This window comes from Dermacentor silvarum, chromosome 7 (genome assembly GCF_013339745.2).
Source record: "Dermacentor silvarum isolate Dsil-2018 chromosome 7, BIME_Dsil_1.4, whole genome shotgun sequence".
NCBI lineage: Eukaryota > Metazoa > Arthropoda > Arachnida > Ixodida > Ixodidae > Dermacentor > Dermacentor silvarum.
In genome coordinates, this window is record NC_051160.1 from 12593916 (window position 1) to 12617936 (window position 24021).

At 46.3% G+C, this 24021-nt stretch overlaps 1 protein-coding gene across 1 annotated transcript in view; it reads right to left on the reverse strand.

Annotated features, from left to right (window-relative positions):
* LOC119457564 (neuroglobin-like) overlaps window positions 1–20356 on the reverse strand; it is a 262693-nt gene extending 242337 nt beyond the window's left edge. Inside the window, exon 1 of the mRNA XM_037719171.2 lies at window positions 17348–20356. The gene's annotated coding sequence lies outside the window, so the exon portion shown is untranslated. The remainder of the gene's footprint in view (window positions 1–17347) is intronic.
* Window positions 20357–24021: the final 3665 nt, after the last annotated feature.

The window sequence follows — 24021 nt, forward strand, 5'->3', positions numbered from 1 at the left end:
TCTCCGCATAGTGCTGCAATCTGCGGGATAGCGTGGAAGCGTCGGCTTGCCCGCTGGCCGCCATATATGCCCCTGCCTGTTCGCTTGGCGCGAGCAAATCTTGCGTCAATTTCCGGAGCACGGGGAACCACTTCGCCGCGCTCATTTGGGCAGGCCTTCCCGGCGTGGCAGTGCTGCCGGAAAGGCTTCGGCTGTCCAAGTTACACCCTTCATTTGGGGTAGAGGATCGACTCGCGAGCTGCATAAGGTGTAAGCACTGACGTCACCGAGAGCGCCATATTGTTGCGTGCAGCCAGCACAAAAAAAGGGTCTGCGCTTTTTTAAAAGGTGTAAATTGTTTTGCCGAGTATACCGCAGCAGAGTGCAAACTTTGAACGTGGACTTCAAAATGGCGCGCGTGACGTCACGTGAATAGGCAGGCAGGTAGGTTTAAAGGGGAACGAGGCACTTAAAATTATTATTATGTTTCTTTCTTAAACAATATGAGTGAATTTGCAGATTTAATGTTTTTTTACCAGCTAATTTCAGAGATGCAATTATTGTTATGATATCCAAAACAGGATGTTCTTTGTTTAGGGCCTAATCAGCTAATTAACAGCAACTTGCACGGTAAAGTACAGCACACGGAATTGATTACAAATGTTCATAGTGTGTCGTACGCTATATCGAAAGCTATATCGTAAGCAAATCGCTCTTTCCGGCCATTTGGAGCGCAGCTAGAGGTTGCCAAACTTAGTCATAAAAAATGGCCACCTTGATTATAGAAAAATATCAAGGTGGGCATTCTTTATCACTAAGTTTATGACTTTATTTTATGAACATTTTCTTCTGTGTATACCTTGCATTATGTATTGATTTCATGTGTGTAAGCTACTCCCCCCTTTGTAGTGCGCTTGGGCCTTAGGGTACGTGAATAAATAAATACCATCTCAGCTAACCCGAAGGCTAGCAGATTGCCGAGAGAGGCCGACCTAATCGACAACTCGAAGCTGCACGGACAATGAATACAGCAAATCTGAATATTGTTTCTCAAGGATAAAAGTGAAAACAACAGCCTCATGAAATCTAATACCCCTAATACAAGGATCCCTAAGCAAATAAACTGCAACTGCGCGTGTCCCAATCGAGTACCCGGGAAAGGTGCATACAGAGTCCCCTAGCGAGTGTACCCACTGAAGTTTCAAAGCGAACTTTCAGAGCCCCGGGCGACAGTTCAGTAATACCAGCTCGAGCAATGAAAGGGAAAGAGAAATTGCTTTCGAAACGCTGCAGTGGCTGAACACACATTCTTAGCACAAAAGTGTGCAATGCCACTAAACGTTAGAGGGAGAGCTACCTACTGCATGTTAAAATGGATTCAGATTCACACGTCACGACTAATTGTTTCTTAATTGGAGACAAACTTGGTGTTAGAGCTCCTATTACCTCAGGACTATACCTTCTAAAAAAATCTGGAGTTAGGGAGGTCATCTAATGCGTAGGATGGATAACCGGTGGACCATTATATATAGAAAAAGAGTTACAGAACGGACACCAAGAGAAGGGACGCGCAGTCGAGGACGGCAGGAAACTATAGTTGGGGTGACGAAGTTTGGAAATTTGCAGGCGCAAACTGGAATCAGCTAGCGCAAGACAGGGGTAATTGGAGATCGCAGGGAGAGGCCTACGTCCTGCAGTGGACATAAATATAGGCTGATGATGCTGCTGATGATGATACCTTCTAAACGGCGTTTCGCCACGTCGCGGCAACATTTGGCAGCGTGCCAAACATTTCGCATTACAGGATTGTCCCTTCCCATTTCATTCTTTGCTGTTCGCGAAGAGAGGCCACCTGGCGGTAACATGCCGTACGTCCACATTAGGCGTGTACGCGAGGGGGAGAAAGAGAAATCGATCGCCCTTGTGATTGCTTATTTGTCTGAAAACTCTCCCACCAAACGCTACAGGGCCGCAGCGCAACAACGGGACTTTTCTATAGCGACAGCGGACGCAACAACACGGTTCGATCGACTGGCCCCCCCCCCCCCCCCCCCCCCCCCAAGGCTGCATTTAATGGTCGGACCTGCCGCTTGTTCCGCGTGTAACTCCTCGCCGCTGAAACCGATTGCTCTTGCTGTCGAATAGGCCTGAAACATTTTTTTTTCGTTTCCTGGTTTTGTTTATTTCCGGCTTATTGTCAAGAGTTTGGTTCGTGCTTCTTTAATTCCAATTATTTTCTCGCTCCGATTTTGAACGACTGATTGATTGTATGATTCGCGGGGCTTAGAGCCACAAAGCGACCATGAGACTTTGGGAGATGTCATAGCGGAGGATCCAGGTATAAGTTTGACTATTTTAGTACCCAAGAGCGCCTTCTTTTTTTCTTTTTTAATTCGCTGAGCATCAATTCAACTTCTATTATTGTTATTACTGTTATTATCAATATTATTATATTGTTATATTTATTCATTTTTTACTGATATTCTCCTACCATATTTTTTGTATGGTTGTTCCTGGGCACGGTAAATAAATGATTGATTGATCGCTTGATTAATTGATTATTCTTTGTGATAATGACCAGCAGGCATGGTTGCAACCAGGATAGAGCGGCCACTGCAGAGTACCGCGACGAGAAATAGGACCAACTTGCACCTCCACCAGAATTTTACGCAATCGATACACGAGCTCTGACTATTTACCGATCGTATTCCAACGAACTGTTTACAATGCATTTGTGTCCCCTCGCTTCTTCTGTTGACGTCGCTGAAAGACGATGTCTTCATGGGTGAGTTGGGGATGAGAATCGGGTGCATGTACCGCATGATTTAGAGGGATAGCCGCGCTGGCGCGACAACGTTTGATTGACGTCACTTAGAGGTTCAATCGCACCACCGTCCAAAATTTTTGCCATCAGTTATCATAACCATCATCGTCATCATTATAGTATCACATACCCAGTTGCCCATACCCGATGTCATCACAAGCCGAGCTCCAAATGCCCAGCGGCACATACTCAGAGGCAAATACCCACTATTCCCATGAGCAAATACAATGTGGCAAATGCCCACTAATCCCATGTGCAAGCACAATGTGGCAAATACCCACTAATCCCATGTGCAAATACAATGTGGCAAATGCCCACTAATCCCATGTGCAAGCACAATGTGGCAAATACCCACTAATCCCATGTGCAAATACAATGTGGCAAATGCCCACTAATCCCATGTGCAAATACAATGTGGCACATACCCTGCGGTACATAATCAGTGGCCAATACCCACCAATCTAATGTGCAAATACAATGTGGCACATACGCTGCGGCACATAATCAGTGGCCAATACCCACTAATCCCATGTGCAAGTACAACGTGTGTCACATATCCAGTGGCACGTACATTTAGATTACACTTCCTTCGGGATCAGCTCACGAAACCGGCGTAGGCAAAAACAGGTTAGAAGCAGGTTAGAAACAGACATACCCTGAACGGAAAAGTGGTGGTAACTCGCCAAAGAAGACATTGTCTTCAAAGAGAGGGAGGGAAGCGAAGCAGTCGGCAACGGAAGCAGCCGAGTATGGCGAACAAAAAAATAAGAAAAAAAAAGTGAAAGGAATAAATTGAGGAATAATTGAGCGAAGTCGCCTCACCGACTTCGCTCCCCTGTTTGCATCGGAAATCAACCAGAACGTGCATTCAGCGAGGAGGTTCGAGCCACATAGAAGTGAAGAAGGAGAAGCGAAGACATTTCAGTAAGCATCAAAGGAAAGCTTCGGTTATCACCGATTCGCACATATGCGTAGGATCCGCCAATTTCTTGTTTTCTTCCTTCTTTCCTCCTTTGCCTCCTTTTTTTTTTTGCCTTCCGTTCCTCTCTTCTTTCCTTCGGTCCGTTGCTTCGTTCCATCTTTCCTTCTGCGTAGCCAGGACTAAGGGAGCAGCGGTTTCCGCAAGGCGCGTTCTCCCGCCTCACCGACTTTGCTCCCCTGTTTGCATCGGAAATCAATCGTGGGCCCCGCTCTTCGATTGGGGAAGGAGCCCCCGCAACAGAAAGATGGCAGCGGTGGTTCCGAAGGTCGGGCTGACGAGAGCGATGTAGTGGGTGAGAGGCAATTTCCTTTCCCTTCTTTGTGGCAAACCCACAGCCATTAGCCCAAGATGCGAGCGCGCACTATGGCTTTCTTTCTTTCTTTCTTTCTTTCTTTCTTTCTTTCTTTCTTTCTTTCTTTCTTTCTTTCTTTCTTTCTTTCTTTCTTTTTTGGCGTAAGCTCTATGCCCTGGATATGTGTTATACGTAACCCTGCTTGCGTGTGTGTTTTGCATGTGTTTCTACGCTTGGCGCGTAGTTGTGTGTGCGTGCACGCGTGTTTGAATTTGCGTGCGTGTGTTCGTGTATGTGTGTTCCGAGTTGACGTTGGGAACGCCGCGAGTCGTGCTTGCGGCAATCACCGAGTGTTTGCTTTTGGTGTCTCGCGTATCGCGTACGGCGATACGAGTTTTGGTTGCAGGTGAAAAAAAAAAAAGCAATAAATGGAACGTGTAGGAAAGGCAAGCTATTCACGTGTCCTATAGTCGGATCTGCAGATAACTTAGGGGAGGAGGACAGTGGTAAAGAGAAAGGGTGTCGAATAGGACGCGCTCTGTAGTCGCTTTCGAAACGAGAGACGGGGCGACACCATTAGGTCGTATATAGGAGAGCGCGATACGTCGATAGATGGTTTGGCGATACCGCGCACGTTCCGCGAACTACGCGGCAGAGATCGACGAAATGCTGTCTTGCGTAAGGGGGCGTCCAGACTTGCACCCAGTGCATTTGTGGCACAGGCTTATAAAGCGTCCGGTTGCTGTCCTTGAGGAAACCTTGTGACGTTGGTTCAATTCCGCTCAGTGTCAGAGAAATTTAAGGAATAATTTCTCGTCACTGTAGATCGGCACATTATTCCCAATGGCACATACCTAGATACCGGAATTGGCGTCAAAAACGTTAACCGAAAGGCGGCGCACACATCTCCTGGCACATATCCACGTGACCCAAGTTTGCATCAAAGAGGTTCGTTGGAGACCAGCACAGACCGAGTGGCACATACCATCCAAGTAGGCGTCAGAGAGTTTCTTTGAATAGCGGTATCTACCCGGTTCCGCATCTACAGTGATCCATGTCTGCGTGAAAGAGGGCCGTTGAAGAGCGGCACGTATGTGAACATTTCCCCATAATCAGTGGCACACGTTGTTTCGAGGGTTGGTTTCGAACACTGTTACCTCAGCACAGCAGCCCGACGCGCAACCCTTTCGACCATGGACTGCCAGGTAGGTTGGAAAACAGTTCGATAGAAATAATGCTAATACATTAAAAAGTGTGTGTGTGTGAAGTGTGGGAAGCCGGTCACATGATATATATATATATATAGCCTGTCTGCTCCGGACCCCTGTCAATTGCACTCCGCTCTTCGAAGAGGCAGGATGTGTGTGGCGAGCGAGTTCCTGAACAGCACTTTGTAATGTGATGAATGTGGTTTAGTTCATGGATCCGGCACCTAAAAGAGGTGCGTCGTAATGCCTAACGCATTTCTCTCGCATTTACCGCTAAATCGAGACTGAATTTTTGTTCGTCCCCGTCAGTTAGGGAATGAACCCCAGACATAAACCTATACGAGAACGTATAGCTTGACACTTAAGCTTGAGTATTTTGAGGTTTGCGTCTCTCGCTGAATGACAGATACATACTATCATTCATTTATTCCCCATACCTGTTGCAAGTAGAATAACCTTCCGTGTTCATCTGTAGGCGCCACTGATTTGATTGATATACTTTCAAAACCATCGCAAATGATATACGATAACTGTGTAACTGTGTTCAATATTTGATTCGTCCCGCTTGACGTTCTTGAGCAATGACGCCTTCTTCATAACGTGTGTATGATCTACTATGTAACTGCCCATTGTTGCCCTGGCTACGTGCGTTGCTCTGAAAACATGATTACTGTAATTGTGGCTGCCATGTTCTAGCTCCCTTCTGTAATGTTACAAAGCCTTCGTGGCATTTTAGTCCAAAAGAAATGAAATATGGGGCTCACAAAACCAGTACAAACGGACATCATATATATATACGATGTAATTTTAGGTTGTATTTAATTTTGATTTCGAAGTAGCGACGTATATGTCAGTCTTTCTTACTTGTGGCATTTTGTGTTTTCAGTATCAGTGTAGTGTTGGTGGCACTTTAAGCTTTGTTTATTTCTTTCTACCCTGGCATTATGTGCACCGAGCTCTTGTCGTGTATCTGTCATTTTACGATGCGTTTCTTTGGTCTCTGCTACATGTCGTATGACTTGCGATACTTGTCTATATGTCACGTGACAAGGGGCGTAGCAAAAACAATCTCTGGGTGGCAACATCTTTAGATCAGCAGATAATGTTTCCTCCAGTTTATATTTTATTGCATACGCACCCACACTGCGATGCTTGAAGGTATACATTCTCGGAAAACAGTGAGAAATTATAGTCCTTTTGCGCAGTCTATGTGGTAGCGCTGTTTCATTCGCGTTGTTGTTTCGAGAGTTACCTTGTAACGTTGTGCTGTTTAGACGGTTACGTTGAAGAATGCATGCCATATGCATGTGCACTATATATTATATAACACATTATATGTGTATGATATGTATGAATGCCTTGGCGCTTTAGGGTATGTGAAATAGATTGCATGTTTAGTATGTTATATGTCTAGGTTACGTGTACAAGGGTACCAGAGTTATGTGTAAGAGTGTACGGGTAAATCGCGACCTCTTCATGTGGTAGGTTTATCCATGCTGCGTGTTTAAGTAAACTTAAGAACTGTTGGTGCGATGTTCTTTTCTCTAGTTCTTGTTGAAAATTTTGCAGTGTTTGGTGCACATCTGTGAATTAGGAGGAGTTAGTCCGGTGCCGTCTACAGGAGCCAACATCTCGTTGAACACAAATTATAGTGATGATAAGTACTACTACTACTACTTATGATGATAATAATAATAATAATAATAATAATAATAATAATAATAATAATAATAATAATAATAATAATAATAATAATAATAATAATAATAATAATAATAATAAGTAACCAGAACCATATTCTTACACCAGCATCTCCTTTTTATCATGTCCGTAAAATAAAAGAGGGAATGGACAAAAAGCAACAAGGGCTTCTAATGCGCGTCAGCGACCAGCGTATTCGCGGAAATTAAAATTCTCCTTTCGTCCCTCTTATCGAAGCACCTTTCTGCGGAAAACGAAAGCAGTCATATCACCGGAGGCGACGTACACGACCCACCTCGGTAACGACTTCTCAGACCGCGGGGCGACCTATAAGTGTCACAGCCAGCAACAGAAATAGCTCGTTATATACGCCGAAAGCGCGAGAGGCACTCGGCGAACGGTTAGCGTTTTTCTCAGCACTCAGTACGGGTACAAAAAACAAAAACTGGTAGCATAGTTTTACGTTTCTTTTTTTTTTTTTACTTTTCTTGGCGAAACCCTCCGGGTTTTCGTGACCGTGGGTGCTGCAGCGTGGCTGTTTCTCTTGCCAAATAGGCCAAATAATCACAGCGGAGGACGCGCGTGACGTCACCGCTGCTGGGTTCCTTGCACCACCACCAGATGGCGCTCGCCTCGGCGCATCCGCGGCAGCGGCTGGCCGTGCGGGGCATAGAAAAAAAAAGAAAGTCGTTTGTGTCTCACTTCGTCTTCGTCTCTTTAGCGCTGTACCTTTTGCCCTTAAGTCATGAACCAACTATCTCAACAACAAGTAAAAAAAAAAAAAAAAACGAACCATATGAACACAAACTCCTCTTTCGTCCCTTTATGCACTCACACAAAGCTTCGTCTGTATGTAGATTCAAACTCGTTAGATCCGCTGCTTTCTTTTTTTTTCGATTCTTTCACCACTGCCGCCTTCCATACCAACGAGTTAGCCGAAAGGCTGCCCCCCCCCCCCCCCCCCCGCCCCTCAACCCTAAGAAAAAAAATGAATGAATGAAGTATATCTCGCTCTTCGAAAAAAGGGGAATAAAAAAGTAAATTGCCCTAATTTATCTCATGTCACCAGTGCGGGTGGTGCCTGTCTTACGACGATATATATATATATATATATATATATATATATATATATATATATATATATATATATATATATTGCTCTGTCAGCGCAGTTTTGCATGCGGCAAAGATGTGCGGGAGGCGGATAAGACGAAAGCACGGGGCAAATTATAAATACGAAAAGTGTCACTTGGACCGAAAATCCTTTCTTCTCCGCGAGGCCGCCGTGACTGAAGGTCGCGTAATGAGTTTGCCGCCTGGATCGATGCCTGGCGTTGAATTTTAGCACTTGCGTGCAGCGGACCCGCAGATGTCGATCGCGTAACATATATAATATGGAAGGGAGAGGCAAAGTGTTCCTCCGAAATGCGAAGTAGTGCAGCTTAGGAGGACGTAGCTTGACGTAACTATATGCAGGGATTTCCCGTGAATGCCAGGTATCGTGGAGACTTGGGTCGCGATACAACGCATTAAGGTAATCGCGAGAAGGTCCAGTACTGTGCGCAGTTAGAGAGAACTCCAAATCGGGCGTCCAGGCCAAATGTTGTTCAGAACTAAGACGTGCTGATTAAGAAATAACGCCAGCAAAAAAAAAAAAGGGAAGGGAAAAAGCAAAAAAGGAAGAAGCAGAAAACAAAACAGGAGACGTCAAGTCACTCCTCCCATTGTTTGTTCACTCTGTCCTCACTGCCCTTAAGCGCGAAACAGCGACCTTCTACGACCCATCTTCTTCGAAACCCATTAATTTGGCTCTTTTACACGAGCTCGAACTGTGCTCGAAAGCTGGAGGCTCGAAGTGCGCGGACCTGGCGTCATCGACATTATCACGACGCCATAACACAAAGCCAAATTTGCTGACGCTGAGTAGCAGCAAGGATAAGTCGTGTTGCTGATAATATATATCCGCCGTCTCCAATTTATTTATTTATTTATAAGTACCTCACAGAGCCCTTGCGGGGTATTGTGTTAGGGGGAAGTACAATAAATACATGCATAAATATTAAAATACAATAACACTTTAGCAAAGTAAAACATCGATTAGTGCAGAAAGATGCAAATGAACCCAAAAATTTACAAGATGCACTACAAAAGCAAAAGAGTAACAATTGCAAAGTTGAAAACACAGCACTTAAAACGCAACAACGAACAAAAAAGCAATTCTAACTCAGGGGCAACAGTGCTACGAAGTAAAAAAGTCAATTGAAAAAAGAAACGATGGACATATCGGCAATAGTTACTACAGGCAAGATCAATGGTGTAAGTGGCAAATTCGAAACATCAAATTTTGCAGCATACGTATTTTTAAGATCATCGAAAAACTGCGTGATCTCGCTCTGACGCGAGCTAATCCGGAAGGTCATTCCACAAACGGATAGCTCGTGGGAGAGCCGATAAGTTGAATGCGTCAGTATCACCGTATACACGCGCGCTAAGCTAAAGTTGTTATGCAGTCTGCGTGAAGTTCGATGAGCGAGATTAAGTTGTGTGGTGTACAGAATTAATGCAGAAGGTTCATGAGATTACGTAATTGTCATTATGTTGCAATAAATCAAGGTCCAAACACCGCTAAATGTTAGAATAAGATAGCGGCAAGTATAAGATCAGGCTTAATAATTTACAATAACTCTCTATGACCGCCGAAGCTGCGCGTCAGCAATATCGAAGGCCATGTTTTTTGCGAACCAGTTTCGGTTGTGGTACACAGGAGGTCGTTAGGTCATGCCATTATGATCCATTGAAGCATTTGGTTCCTGCGTTCGGTGCGACTGCCACGCGGCAGCGAAGCCATCAGAAACGCGCTCAGGGCTTTTATATATTATTACGGTATAGTACACTCTATAATAAAAAGAGAGGGATTACTGGCGTCTTTTGCGGAATTTCACATTATTTGCGCAGGGCTCGAGATCTCGTCAAGCTATTCCATTTTTTTCCCTGTACTTCTCTGCTGATTCCAGCGGGAATAAAGATTGATTGATTGATATATTGATTACTTCCATCTCCGGGAGTTCTCGCACCGTAACCCTCCTTGGTGGAGGGCGTTTGCTCTTTCGATAAGCACTTCTGCTCTGCTTACATCGGAATAAAATTAACACACCATATACCCACCCACCTCTCCTCGACCCTGCTTTCAAATGTGCACTATTTAGGGTGTCATTCTATCAAGCACGAATTGGCGCCAGTCTCGTGTGTCACTGCTGCCGCTACCCGCTGTGATTGCACAGTAGCTATTGCGCTCTGCGCCAGGGCACGAGGTCCGTGGTTTCGATTCCTGGCCCGGACGGCCTCATTTCGAAAGGGGGTGGAATGCAAGAATGCTCGCGCAGTTAGGCTTATGCGAGAATCCAAGGCTGTACAAACGTATCCTGGAACTCCCTACAGCGGCGTTACTGGTAGCCCAAGCATTTCTTCGGGTCGTTAAACGCCATAACTCGATTTTATGATATTTCCTTGCCGTAACGCTACGCGCACGGGTAGAGAGAGACCCGTCAGCAGCATCGCGCTCGTCTAAGTGTCTGCTATATATAGAATTCTTAAGCAGTAAATAACCGAGTCAGCGGTGTTAAATAAAATAGTCGCACGTAAGAGTGATGATCATTAGGGTTGCGTGGGATGGGATTAAACATTAAAAGTTGAATACAGTGCAGCGGTCGATACTAGCGAACGTTGAAGTTGACAAGCGACAAGCGATGAAGCTTGGAGCGCTGCTGCTGTGCACGCAATTAACGAGACGACGCCAGGATTAGAACAGATCGAGCGGAGACCGTAGCGACATTCTTGTCGAAGCGAGAGCCTTTGAGGCGACGTTATCGCTGAAGGAAAAAAAAAATGAACAGCCCAAGGAAGCGTGGGGGTGGTATTAGTTCGTCATGCCACCGTGCTATAGCGACACGTGACGTGGTCCCCAGTTCGTATCGTCGGGCACACCATGGTGGATCCTTTTGATTTTTTTTCCTCTGCGCATAAACTTCTTCCGCGTGCCAGTCCTAATTGACGATGGAGCAGACAGACGCCCTCGGGTGACACTTCCCTGATGAGACTTTTTGTTTGTCGACGTTCATAAGATCAGCGTCGACATTACCCGTATAGATGGCGGCTTTGTTTTTTTGAACGACGTTTCCTCTGCAGCTCCCCTCCCCCTCAAAATATCGGCCGAACGGGCCGCCGCGTCAGCGACCCGGAGCAACACAGAAGAGCAGAGGACGCCGCACCGGACACTCGGCGCCCGATCAACAGAGATTCGGCTGCAGACCGCGCCCGATTACCACTCTTCGTCTTTTTATTATTGGCACCGAGTAACGCTGTTTTACTTTTATTAATGAAATCTATTGAGACGAATTGTCCGTATAAAAATATGACACTATTAGGAAGATTCACCTCAAAACTAAAAGTATAAACTATTAATAAAATAGTATTTAAAAAGTCGCATAATGTATACATACTACGATTTTTACCGAAAATAATTACTGAAAAATAGGTGCTTTCCTCAAATAGTCAAGGCCTTCTACAAGTGCCCCCCCCCCCCCCCCCCCCCCGAGCAAAATTCCTGGCGACAGGCCTGGTGTCAATATGTCTATAACTCGAAATCACCCCCTTAAACCCAACAAAGGAAGTAAGGGTGTGCGTTATTGATGAATTTAGACACTTATTGACTTTTAAGGGTGTAAATTATTTTACAGTGCAGGTGACGTGCTGGGGACATGTTCCGCACGATGGGCAGTGAACTTGCTGGCACGGAATCGCGGCATGTGCCATTGAGAAAAGTTTCGCCCGTTCGCTAGGCTGTGTGTTATGGAGTTATACGGTTGACGGGCGCGTTTTCAGCGCTGGTTGCCCGTACTCGTTACTGGCTGGCTGGCTGACGCGACCCGTAGCTCTCGCTGTACTGCACGGATTTGCTGGGAACGGCGCATATAGTTGGCAGCGCTCAGCGCGTGTGGCGAGTCAGAGCTATAGTTCAGCGCAAGCCTTTTATATTTAGCTTTAAGGTTGCAGAGCCGCGGTTAGTGCGCGAGTGGGAAACGCGCTAAAGAGAAACGTCCGTTCCAAGTGAACAGGCCAAGACTTCCGCCAGAAAATGAGGCTAGAACAGTATGCTTGTGTGTTTTCCTCTTTTCACTTCTGTTTCGCTCTTGCGGAACACTTATAGCGCTACCGTTAAAGCCACCGTCTCGCAGCTACGTGGCCTCGCGAACGCTGACCGTTACATTCCAAGTTCGCCGCTAAAAAGGGGCGCCTTTAAGGTTTACTGCGCCATTACAAATGCCACGTCGCGTCCATTTGACGTCCGATGGCATTGCTCGGGACCCGCATAACGTTTGGGGACTGGGACCGCATAAACGAAGTTCATTAAATTTGTAAGTTACTGCTATAATATTTGCGTGAGAATAGCCTGTTGCCTTTATTTAACCCATCCTCACATGCCGTAAGGAAAAGTCAGGTTAAAATGAACAAAAGAAAACTATCTAAAGGACTATCCATTCAGTGTCTATTATACATATTTAAAGAGACGATTCTGGATCGCACGCACGATTGGCGCGAATTTGATAAGATCGGCCAGTGTCGGCGGACATCGGGACATGTTCGACCATGATCAGCCAGTATCGGTGTAAACCGGTCTTAGGTCAGCCGTATTCATCGACGAATATAGGAAAGGACAATAACGGGCCAGTATGACCATCGTCGGCCAAAACTGAGGGAGTCCGTCCAGGATCAGCTACGGCTGCCCAATGTTGGACTAAATCAAGCAAGGATCAGCTAATATCGGGCAAGATCGACGAATGTCGGTGGATGTCAGTCAAGATCGAACAAATTAGGCGTGACAAGGCCAAAGGTCAGCACAGCTTATGAGTGTATACTGTCCAATAGGAAAACTGTCAGCTCCTACACCGTCAGAAGATGTCTGCGATATGCACGATTGTGTTGAGGACCGGCTTGGAGGGGGGGGGGGGGGGGGGGGGGTTTCAAGCATGGTAATTGTATAGCGATGTTCCATGGATGGAAATGTACGTCCCGCGATCTACTACTGCTTGTCACGGGCGTCATATCTATTCAGACCAAGATTAGTAAGATATACGCATTGATTCGTCATCATTTCCTTTATATTAAGCTAGTTGACAAAACTTGTTTCCATCACATCACACTGAAGTTAGGCTGCAGGATGTCCTGAGGACTGTGTCGTGTCCACCTGTAACAGAATGTTGCAGTTTCTCCCGTAAGGTGAAGCATCGATTGCGATAGCAAATTAGTAGACAGTTATACGCATAAGGATAGTAGTTTTATCGATAATGTAAACTTGCAAACATTTGCTTACTAACTATACAAACAAACATGCCATCGTCGGCTTACCATCGGACGCTTTCACTCGCACATACAGCATACGGCGCGCGGTGATGATGCTATCACCCTTGGACTTTATAGGGAACACTACGGTGACGGCATAAATGCGCCTGGAGTGTCCATAAAATTGCTATCACCATAAAAACCTTGTTACGGTGGTTAAGGACGGGGGGAACGCGAGCCAGCGCGCCTTCTCCAGCATGTGTGACGAAAGCTGTCATACCATACCTGCACATAATATTTTTTTTTGCGTGGTTTCATGAAGGTGGCCGGTCGTTATGTGGAGTTCACGTTGTGCTTTCAGCGTCGCGGTGCGCATCGGTATATAATTTGGCTCTGCGGTACAGCGAAAAGCGGGAAATGACGCGACCCATCCACAGAGCGGTTGTGGGGTGAAACACGTGACAGCATATGCCAAGTGCGCAACAGGCCAGGGCTATTCCATACCGTTGGCATGAGCGAAGCGATATGCAGGCCAGACGGGCAGGTGCGTGAACAAGCGTGTGGCTAAGCACGTATCGGCAGTAAATAAATAAAAAAATAAAAAAGTGATTCAGCGCATCCGGCCACGCACTTCCGCTTGTGCGAGTGCTATCTAAAGCTACAGAAAACCTCGGTGTTTGTCAAGAATAAGCATGTGCTCCCGTTTTATTCATTATTGAGGCCTAAAATATTATCAAAGGTGATGATGCCTGCGGAAGCCGGACTTTTCTATGACGGGTTGGTGCCGAAGGAACTGGCTTCGCTGGTTGAGATCACATTTTTCTGTTGTCTTGCTTGTTTGTGGCCGTGGATTTTGCTTGTTGTTTCATATGTTTGTTATTGCGATGTTGGCGATATCCCGCGTATACATTCGTGCACGTGATAATAAATTTTAGTCGAAAGTCAGAGCCTTTTCTAGTCATTTTTTCTCCCGTGTACGTGTTTCCCTTGCGCTGTCTATCCACGAGTAAGTCTTATCCCTTTAACTTGTTGGTCCCTGGCAAGAAGCCTAGAAGATGTCGTACTATATTTTGTTTTTCACGGAACTTCCCTCTTTGCTACGATGCACTAAGTACCATTTTACAAGGGACAAAGGGCCCTTGCTAGCACACAAAGCGGAGAACACCTGAAACCGATGAAGTCGTAAGGGCTAACGGGGACATAAAATAAGAGAGCGCCATTTCAGAGTTCCTAAAGCACGCCTCACATTTCGAGCAGCGGTATATTCCACCTATAAAGATCATGAAACGGGGAGTGCATCTGGGCTCGAAGCACTGTACGACTGGTATATTCACATAACGCAGCCAGAAAGCTCTCCTTTACAGCATTGCGATCATCAATACATTCCTCTCACTCGGTTATAGCTAACTCTCTCAAAGCCGGCGGATATGGCCTTGAAGATATTGACAAGCTTGAGCCAGGGCGTCAACACCGCGTTAAACATGCGATTCCTCTCGCCTGAAGCACACACACGAGAAGGTCGTGTAACCTTCAATTTTCGACACGTCGAGTTCGTTAACACAGTATGGCATACCCTGGCTTCGGTTTCGCTTTTCGCGAGTATCTTTAAATGACCTTCGCTCAGGCTCGAACGTCATTGTCCTGCTGTCAATCGGCAACATAAAAAAAGGAACAAAAGAAGACAAAGAAAATAACGGATAAAAAGAAAGAAGTACGAACTGCCGGTTTCCAAAACGAGGCTCTATACGCAGGGGTGTGCGAATATTCGAGAATGATAATCGCATACTCCGCTTTCGAATCAAGCGCTACAATCTAAATATTCGAATAAATGTAATGCACACTCTACTTGCTCGCATATTAGATAGCGGCGTATTATACCGGCTAAACACTAGGAAAACGGGAGAAATTATTGCACAAAACGCAGAGAAGGTCGGCTTGAAATAAGTCTTTCAGCCTGCTACTCTGCTCAGAGGGAAAAGGAGGAGGAGTGGGAGGAGGAAAAAGAAACGTGAGGAGTGATTATGAGGATAGACGGGAGGATGCAACTAGAGTAATACCGCGTTATAACGAAACGGTATATAGTGGAATGAGCGATAAAACTATGTGAAATTCCCCTTTAAATCCCCACAGCGATTCACGACGCAGTGCACGCAGTAATAAATATAACAAAGTAACGTTGGCTCCCCCTTTAACTTCGTTATAACGAGGTTTTAGTGCAAATGCAAGTTCTTGTCAGAAGGGCCCGCTCGAAGAATTGAATGTAAACCTACGTCACCGGTAAATCATAACAGTTATGATGGCTAGCTTTTTTTATATTACATTTACTTAGAAAGAGCCCAGTAGTACTTTTTAACTCAACTGCGTGGCGTTGGTAATTCGCGCTAACGAAGATATCATGCCTGCCGTTCAGAATCATATCGAGGACAAGCAAGAATTATGCGCTTCGATGCCTCAGGCATTCTGCACAAATCGCAATCTGTCGAGCCGCGCGTTGGATGCGATGCTTTATTGTCGCGCAACAGTAACGCCACGAACTCTTAAAAATGAGCATTGGAGCATCACTGCGATTGAAAATATTCAATGCTTGTGCTCCATCAACCGCTTCATGTGAATATTGCGAGTCTAATGGAAATGATCCGCAGTGTGGTGTTTCACAACTTCCTCATTCACGAGTTATTCAGAACCGGTTAACCGGGGGGATCACGTGACGAGGTTAGGAGGAGGCGCTTTCATCCTGCTGATCCACGTCACTTCTAATGATAGTGACTACGATCGATTAAAAAAATATCTGAGATAATATAACTGAAAAAATAAATAATCTGCAGGACACGAAAAAGAAAGAAAGGAACAAATAGTGGACGCTATAAAAATGCTTCGCCACACTTAAGCACTAGGTTTAACAAAAACAAACTGTAAGGCTGAAACGAATGCACCTCTGTCGGTACAAGCTGATGAAATATATTTACAACAAGTTCAACAAAAACCTTCACGTGTTCAAGTCTCATTAGGAGCATTGAAGGAAACAAGTGGGGGCTCTATCTTCTAACGATCCATGTCATTCACCCCTCTCTCCATTTTTTTTGTCTTTTTTTCTTGCGTTCGTCGTCATTGCTCCGGACGAAGCTCGCCGCCGTTATCACCGAGTTCGGCGACGCAAGATAAGAAAAGAGAATAATGAAAAATGAAGTGCCTCCTTACAAAATACAGAATGTATATATTCAGGGTGTCCCATCTATGATGCACCAAGGTTTAAAAATATGCAAATGCCACGTAGCTGGACAAAACCAAGCTAACGTTGTTTGCCGGATACCCAGATTATTTTTTGCATTCCGCCTAATTACATAATTGGTCTTAATTCAATTTCTCAAATATTATAATTAGATTAAAAGTGCCAACGAGAAAATTCTATAGCAACATGAAAAACACCCGATGCAGCTTTCTGTTGCTGAATACGTGCTACATAAAAGTGCTTTTTCGAGAATGGAAGAAGCCAGCGAATACACGCAAGATTGCCGCGCGAATGGCTGCTCGAGGGACTTCGCGTGTATTCGCGGGCTTCTTTCAAGCTCGGAAAAACACTTTTCTGTAGCACGTATTGAGCAACAGAAAGCTGTATCGGGAGTTTTAAATGTTGCTCTACAATTTTCTTATTGACACTTTGATAATTGGGACAGTGCTTCTCGAGTTAGATAATAGAATGACCTATTAAATCCCCGTAATGAGAAAGTTACTGGCGGCTACTCCACTGTAGTGGAAAGAATATGCACGTTCTCTTCGAGTAACACAACTGCTCTTTTTTAAAAATCTTGGTGCATGATAGTTGGGACATCCTGTATATATGCAATCTTTTTAGTTGATTATTTTTAGAAAGTATGGATACATGTTTGGTACTACGATTCCACATATTCGAAGCCGATGTTTCTCGAACATCCGCATTAGATGAGAAAATTTTCATTATTTGAATGTCCCCCGGACAAGAGCGAAATAAAAAGCCCGATGAGGGGCACATCATGGGGACTCACCTTGTTCGAGAGTTCCGGGTTAATCCGATATCATGCAGTGCAGGAGTGTGGGAGCTGTGGAATGCGCACGGGGCCAACTTCTTCAGCGTTGGGCACAACCTCCGTTCGCTGACGATTCGCTGTGGCAAACCGACTTGCTTCTCTCTTTCTCTGAAGCACACACACACGCGTGCGCGCGCACTGTGATGTCAGCAGAAACACTGTGACGTACGTAGAAACGCTGTGGCACGAGCGCGGAGGAAGGGCTAAGGCGACACACTATGTTGGAGAAACAGACACAATACTTCGGCAGACTTCAGCACAGAAACCGGAGAGCCTTTGTTCGCTGACGCCAAACGTTCATTCACCGCGTTAAGAAGTACAATACACGCTTCCCGAAGCTGTGGCGTCGACAAACACGAAAGCGCTCTTGACAGGCTGCCGTGCGAGGTCTCTTCTCGGCGACAGCTGTTGCGGCTCTTCGTAAGAAAAACAGCACTGCGGAGCACACTCAACAAGTTCAGCACAACCGCAGATGGGCTGGGCCAGCGGCCAATGACACGGTTCGAAGTGTGCTCAAGACCTCGAACGACGACGATTCAGGAAAGGCCAGAGGAAACACATGAATTCCGGGCAAAGCCGCAACGCTTCCGGTTGTCAACAAATCGTCTCTTTATATATATCTCGTTCGTCGTTTTTTTTAATTGTCTACTTATCTGCTTCAAATTGTTTTGTGAACCGCAGATAATGCACCAACCAAACGACACGAGACTGTCTCAAAAGAGAGGAGGGCTTGATTTCGTAGTGGGCCGCCCAGTCGGTGTCCGAATTAAGCGATTAACTTCGCAAGCCTGAATACGACCGATGCCGAGATATCGCGCGGGCTCGCACCTTCTCTTGCTTCCTTGTTTCTCGACACCCGAATCTTACTTCCGGATAGTGTAAACCGGAAGTTGTTTTTTCGGGGCTGTTTATCTTTCGCTGTTTCAGTGGGAGTACTGCATGGGACGAGAAAATATATAGTATTGCAGGTGTCGTGCGTTTAACCGAAGATGAAACATAGATAAACACCAGACACGGAAACAGCCAGTGGCAATTGGAAGCAGAAAATGTCGTGGATGAAAAAAAAAAAGGCAAGCTACTGCTGACGCGGTTACAAAAAGGGTAAAGCGGTGAGGATAAACGTGTCGAGGTTACTGAACACAAAAGCGCGCTTCGTTGAACGTTTCGGAAAAAGCACGCCACATTTGCGGCGAATCAAGGCCTCTCTACCGGAGAGCGAGTGAAAGAAGAGAAAAAAAAAAAAGGAGCAGAGCAACAATTCCCGCTCTTAAGGTTTTAATCCCTTTAGCCGCCGGGGTTGAAGATCGCGGAAAAAGTGGAGCGGGGGCCGCTTTTTGTCGCTACAACCGGTGACATTACACAATAGAACTCGCTTCGGCGAACAACCACTTCGCGACTATACTAAAGAAAGCACCAGAAAAGAAATTAAGAGTGAATAACTTCTCCAAGCGAAAAAAAGAGGTGCTACAGACTACAGTGTCACAAAAGCCAGAAGAGGCAGCAAAAAGGGATTAGCGTTAAATTTGATTCCGTGTGAAAGACCTCGACGAAGCAGGCTACAAGGGGTTTACCAAAGATGCATAAAATTTTTTAAAAGGAAACGCGAGAAGGCAGGGGAATAGAAATGAAGCCGAATGGCTAAATCTGACAGCGTAGGATTAGGAAAGACGTGCCAACAAAAGAAAGCGAGATGTGAACGTAAGAGAAGAAAAAAGAAAATAGAGATTTCGAAAGAAAGAATACAGACAGAAAAAGAACCGACGATGAGAAACCGGGCTTTCTTGAACCGCCTAGAGATCCATAGGCCACGAGCGTCTTAGCGCAGTGGTTAAATGACAGAAAAATGATATAAACTAAAATAGCAAAGCGAGAAACAAATTGGCAGAAGGAACGACCGAGCAATTACGAATGCGGGTCAACCTGTCTGCAGCACCGACCGAGCGACCAGTCGCCTGCTACCAGTCAGCGAACGACCTTCGATTTTTCGCACACGGTATTTCGCGGCGAAAACAGCCCCTTTTCAGTAAAAAACTAGCATTCGCAGCATCGAAGTCCCCCGAGTGATCGGTTTGCAAAACCGGACCTCTGTCAGCGAAGAACGCTGGAGTTTCTGCGAGCTGGAGACGTTGAAAACACGGGGCCCGAGACGCACTTCATCACGAACCTCATAAATCTTCTCCGGGCCTACACTTCTTCGGACTGCGCTCAACCTGCACAACTCCAGGCCGCTACATCAGCGTCTAGTTCGACAGCGATATACAACGATTCGATCAAACTTTGGTTTCGAGGCCACAGATCTAAGGATAGCTGCAAAGAGTAGCGGGACAACTCGAGGAATATTTATGTATAAAAAGAAATGGCTCAATTAGAAAACTCGGCTGAAAAAAAAGTGCGCTTGAAAGACGTCTGTTTCCCAACACTCCCAACCAGGCGCGACAGCGCTACTGCTCGCAGGAAACACAACGCATCTCGTCCAAGCAGAGATTTCTCTCCTCAAGAACACTCCGTGATTGCGGTGAGGTTCTTCCAACGCACAACACCGGCTAGTTTAACCAACAACACGATCGCGCACTTCACTTCACCGGTGTATACACAGGAACTAGTGTGTAGCGTACCCGTGAGGTGCAAAAAAAAATAAATAAAAATAAAAGCACTCACAGAAACACACACAAATACACACACCCACACACACAAGCACAAGCCGCGAGGTTAGAAACGCGGCGAGCCGCCAAGTAGCACAACACCGGGACGTTCCTTCTGCGCAGGCAGCGCAGCAGGAGCGGGTACAGCTGTAGACGTTTATAAGACGACGTCGACGAGACGAACCTCTCTCTGCGATGGGAAGCTTGACGGGCGCGCGCGCTCGCGCTAGACTTCGCCGACGACGACGACGACGAATCGGCGGCCGCTGGCTGCAGCTCTCCGCCGTTTGAGGGCCCGCGGGCGCGCAGGCTGATACGGAGAGAGAGGTGGTGGCGTACTATGCTCTCTTCTCTCTTTGTAACCGATGAGAGCGCGCCGCTAGCGGCGCACCGGGCGTTGTGAAGAAGAGAATCCCCTCTCGGTGTCAGGTAGAAAAAACGCTCGCCGGCGGCTGCTGCTGCCTTCTTCCGCAGCTGTTCTCTCGCTCGCCCGTTCGCTCGCCTGGGCTACAAAGAAGGCTTAGCGGGGCCCGAGAGAAGCGGGCCGGCAGCGAACGCCTTTGCGTTCGAAGTTCGTCCTCTCTCCCTGGCGGCTCTGACGCGAAACATGGCGCGCTCGTCAGACCGGGTGCAGCTCCCGGGTTGGCCGGGCTGCAAGGGTTGCCCTTGATGTGGCCCCGAGTCCGAGAAGCAGCGGCACTGGCTTGCGATAGAACGAATGCTGCTTTTGACACGGACTTCTGGAAGGCGATGAAACCTTGCTGCTGGAACCCAACCTAGAGGGCGATGGAACCCAACCAACTGCTGTTGTGTTGCAGCATGAAATGCTGACACTATTTCCATAGTAGTAGTAATAGTAGTAGTAGTAGTAGTAGTAGTAGTAGTAGTAGTAGTAGTAGTAGTAGTAGTAGTAGTAGTAGTAGTAGTAGTAGTAGTAGTAGTAGTAGTGCAGCCCGTGCAACACTATGCTGTCCGCATAGTCTGCGGTATCGGCTGGAAGTCATAATTCCAAGCTGTGTGCCTAGGCTAATATTAAGCTTTTTTCTCGGATACCGTGGTCCGGGGCTCTCAGCCGGTTGTCCAGCGCCAACGATGTCTCACCCCTTTTACATAAAGTATTCAAGAAGGTCCATCAAATCACATACGAAGGAAGAACACTGATGTTTCAGTGGGTACCATCACTCTTTGGCATCTCAAGAAACGAGGCAGCTCATGATCTGGCGGCTTCAGAGCACAACCTTGACTTCACTGATGATCCCTCATGAACATTCGACGACGCTCGACTGCTTATATGCCATCACCTAATGCGCTAGCACCCCGAAGTAACGTGTCTTAGAGGGATCGTGCCCTACACCAATCTCTGACTGGCTTTAACCCGCTCCATTAAGTCTCTATATTGCTCAAGATACGCATCGGCTGCGTCAATGTATTGTGCATCACCTTCACCTTCGTGCCATGCTTGAGGACACTATAGAGCGAAACGCTTGAGCCCTTGATGTTCGAACTCCCAACTTTCAGCACTAAGGTGTGCTGCTGAGCAAGTTCCGGTAACTTATTCTTGCTCGAACTGCGCCCAATGGCTTCTTATTTCCGAAAGGTCGTACTTCAACTCGTTACGAGGCTCGCAAATCTGTACTAGAAATCTTCTAAACCACGGGACTAGACTCTCGTCCCTAGCGCTCGCATGTATACTCTGCGGGCGATGTTGCATGTTCTGAGGTGCCTTTATATCGTTCCTCATCTCTTTCGCATCGCTGTCCTTTTCGCTGGTCGTGGTGTACACTTCGAAAGACAATTACTAGCCCGCTTCTCTTTTTCTCTGTCTGGTGTTTCGTGGAAGTTGACATGATTCATAATAATTATAACGTTTGACGCCTTTCTCTACGCAAGAGGCAGTGTGTGCAAGAGAGGCCTAAGCTTCCTGTCGTGAGGCCTCTCATTCGAAGTTTCATTCAAGGATCCTTTAGCTTTCTGTTGCTCTTTCGACAATCGCACATTTCTGTCCCACACGTTCGATTAATATCATAACGTTTTCTGTGTACGCATTGTAGAAATTCAGAGCCGCGAGCACGTTATTAGTGCGATAGTTAACGAAGTAGGATTCGGAGCCATTTTGTGCATGCCGGTTTCGTTACCTAACGGTTTATTAATTTTGCATTTCACTGCCATATGCTGCATTCTTAGTGGTTAACGGATTAGTACTGCCAGACCTTTTCTTTCTATATGTTTCCGGGTGTGTCAAATGATGCGGGAAAAAAATTACGGCAGAACTGATCTCACGATGACTGTCGAAGGTTATGCGATTAGCATTTGACCAATGTGGCAACATGCCGTATTTCTGAAGGCAGGCTTATTTAACATCTGTACTGGTCATCTGTACTGGTCATGTGTCTGGGGATCTAATTAATTTAATTAATCATTAGGTTTTACGTGCCAAAACCACGATCTGATTATGAGGCACGCCGTAGTGGGGGACTCCGGAAATTTGGACCACCTGGGGTTCTTTAAAGTGCACCTAAATCTAAGTACACGGGTGTTTTCGCATTTCGCCCCCGTCTGGGGATCTGTCTCAGCCACCAGCTCCACATGCGCTTTTATCATCCCGACCTTACAAGTCACAAGGAAGTTCAAAGTGTCCCACATAACGACTTCTACGGCAACAGAACTTGCCGCCCTACGTGCTGCTGTTAATTACATCACAGAAACACCACCTCGAAAGTGGGTCATTTTTTGTGACTCCAAGGCAGCCCTTCAGAGTCTGCAGTCGGCATTACGACGCAAGACACATGAACAACTGGTGTTTGAGACCAGAGAGGTTCTCCATCAAGCCCTCATGAACGGACACGACATCATCTTTCGATGGCTGCCGGGGCACTGTGGCATCGTCGGTAATGACCTTGCTGATGATGCCGCCCGGTAAGCCCATTAGGAAACCCTGACTGTTCCTATACCCTTATCAAGGACAGACGCAGCGAGGGGTCTTCGCTTACTCGCTCAAACCGAGACAGAAACGTCATGGAGCAGCCCGATTTTTACGAACTGTCATCTCCACCGGCTGGATCCTACACTGAGGCTACAAATTCCATCGAACTTACCCCGCCGTGATGCAACATTACTTTGCCGCCTCTGGTTAGGGGTGGCTTTTACGAAAGCGTACTCATTCCTTCTGGACATGTCCGACGCACCAATCTGTGACTCGTGCAACTGTGAGGAGACGGTGGAACACATGTTGTGTTTTTGTCATCTTTATGAGACCGAACGCGACATTCTCCGGAGTGTGTTAAACAAATTAGACAGGAGACCATTTTCAGAGACAAAGATTCTTGGACCGTGGCCCCACGCGTCGCAGAATCACAAAGCGACGCGGACATTGTTAAAATTCATGAAGTCGACTGGTCTCAGTGACTGACTGTGAAGTGTTGGACAACCGCACGTGTTCATACTGCGAGTACTTTCTTCTCTCTCTCTCCTTTCTTTTCATACCTTTAATCCCATTCCCCCGTGTAGGGTAGCAAACCGGATGTGCGTCTGGTTGACCTCCTTGCCTTTCCTTTCTTCTTTTTTCCTCCTCCTCCTCCTGTACTGGTCATTCTAAGACTTGCGTTGCTTCGGCTACAATGCGACATACTATAGTACCCGGCGCACACGAAATGCCAGATTATCTTTATCAAGTGTCAATGCTTGGCCTGATTGCCATGTAGTCAAGCAACGTATAAAGGGTGATAAGCTTGGCGTTCTAGGAGCAGTTGACCAGGAAGTCATAGACTCCGCAAATTATTGTCAGTTAATTGTCAGAAAGAGGCACGCTTCGTCCCGAACCAGATGGAAACACAAGCCGTAAACCTAAGCTGAATTTTTATGCACGAAGACTTGTCTTAATTCGGAGAAGGGCCGCAAAATACTTGACTTTACACTCTGACGTCAGATGGGCTATGGTTAAATAACGTCAAATACTGGAAGCCGTGACTCGAACTTTGACATACCGCATCT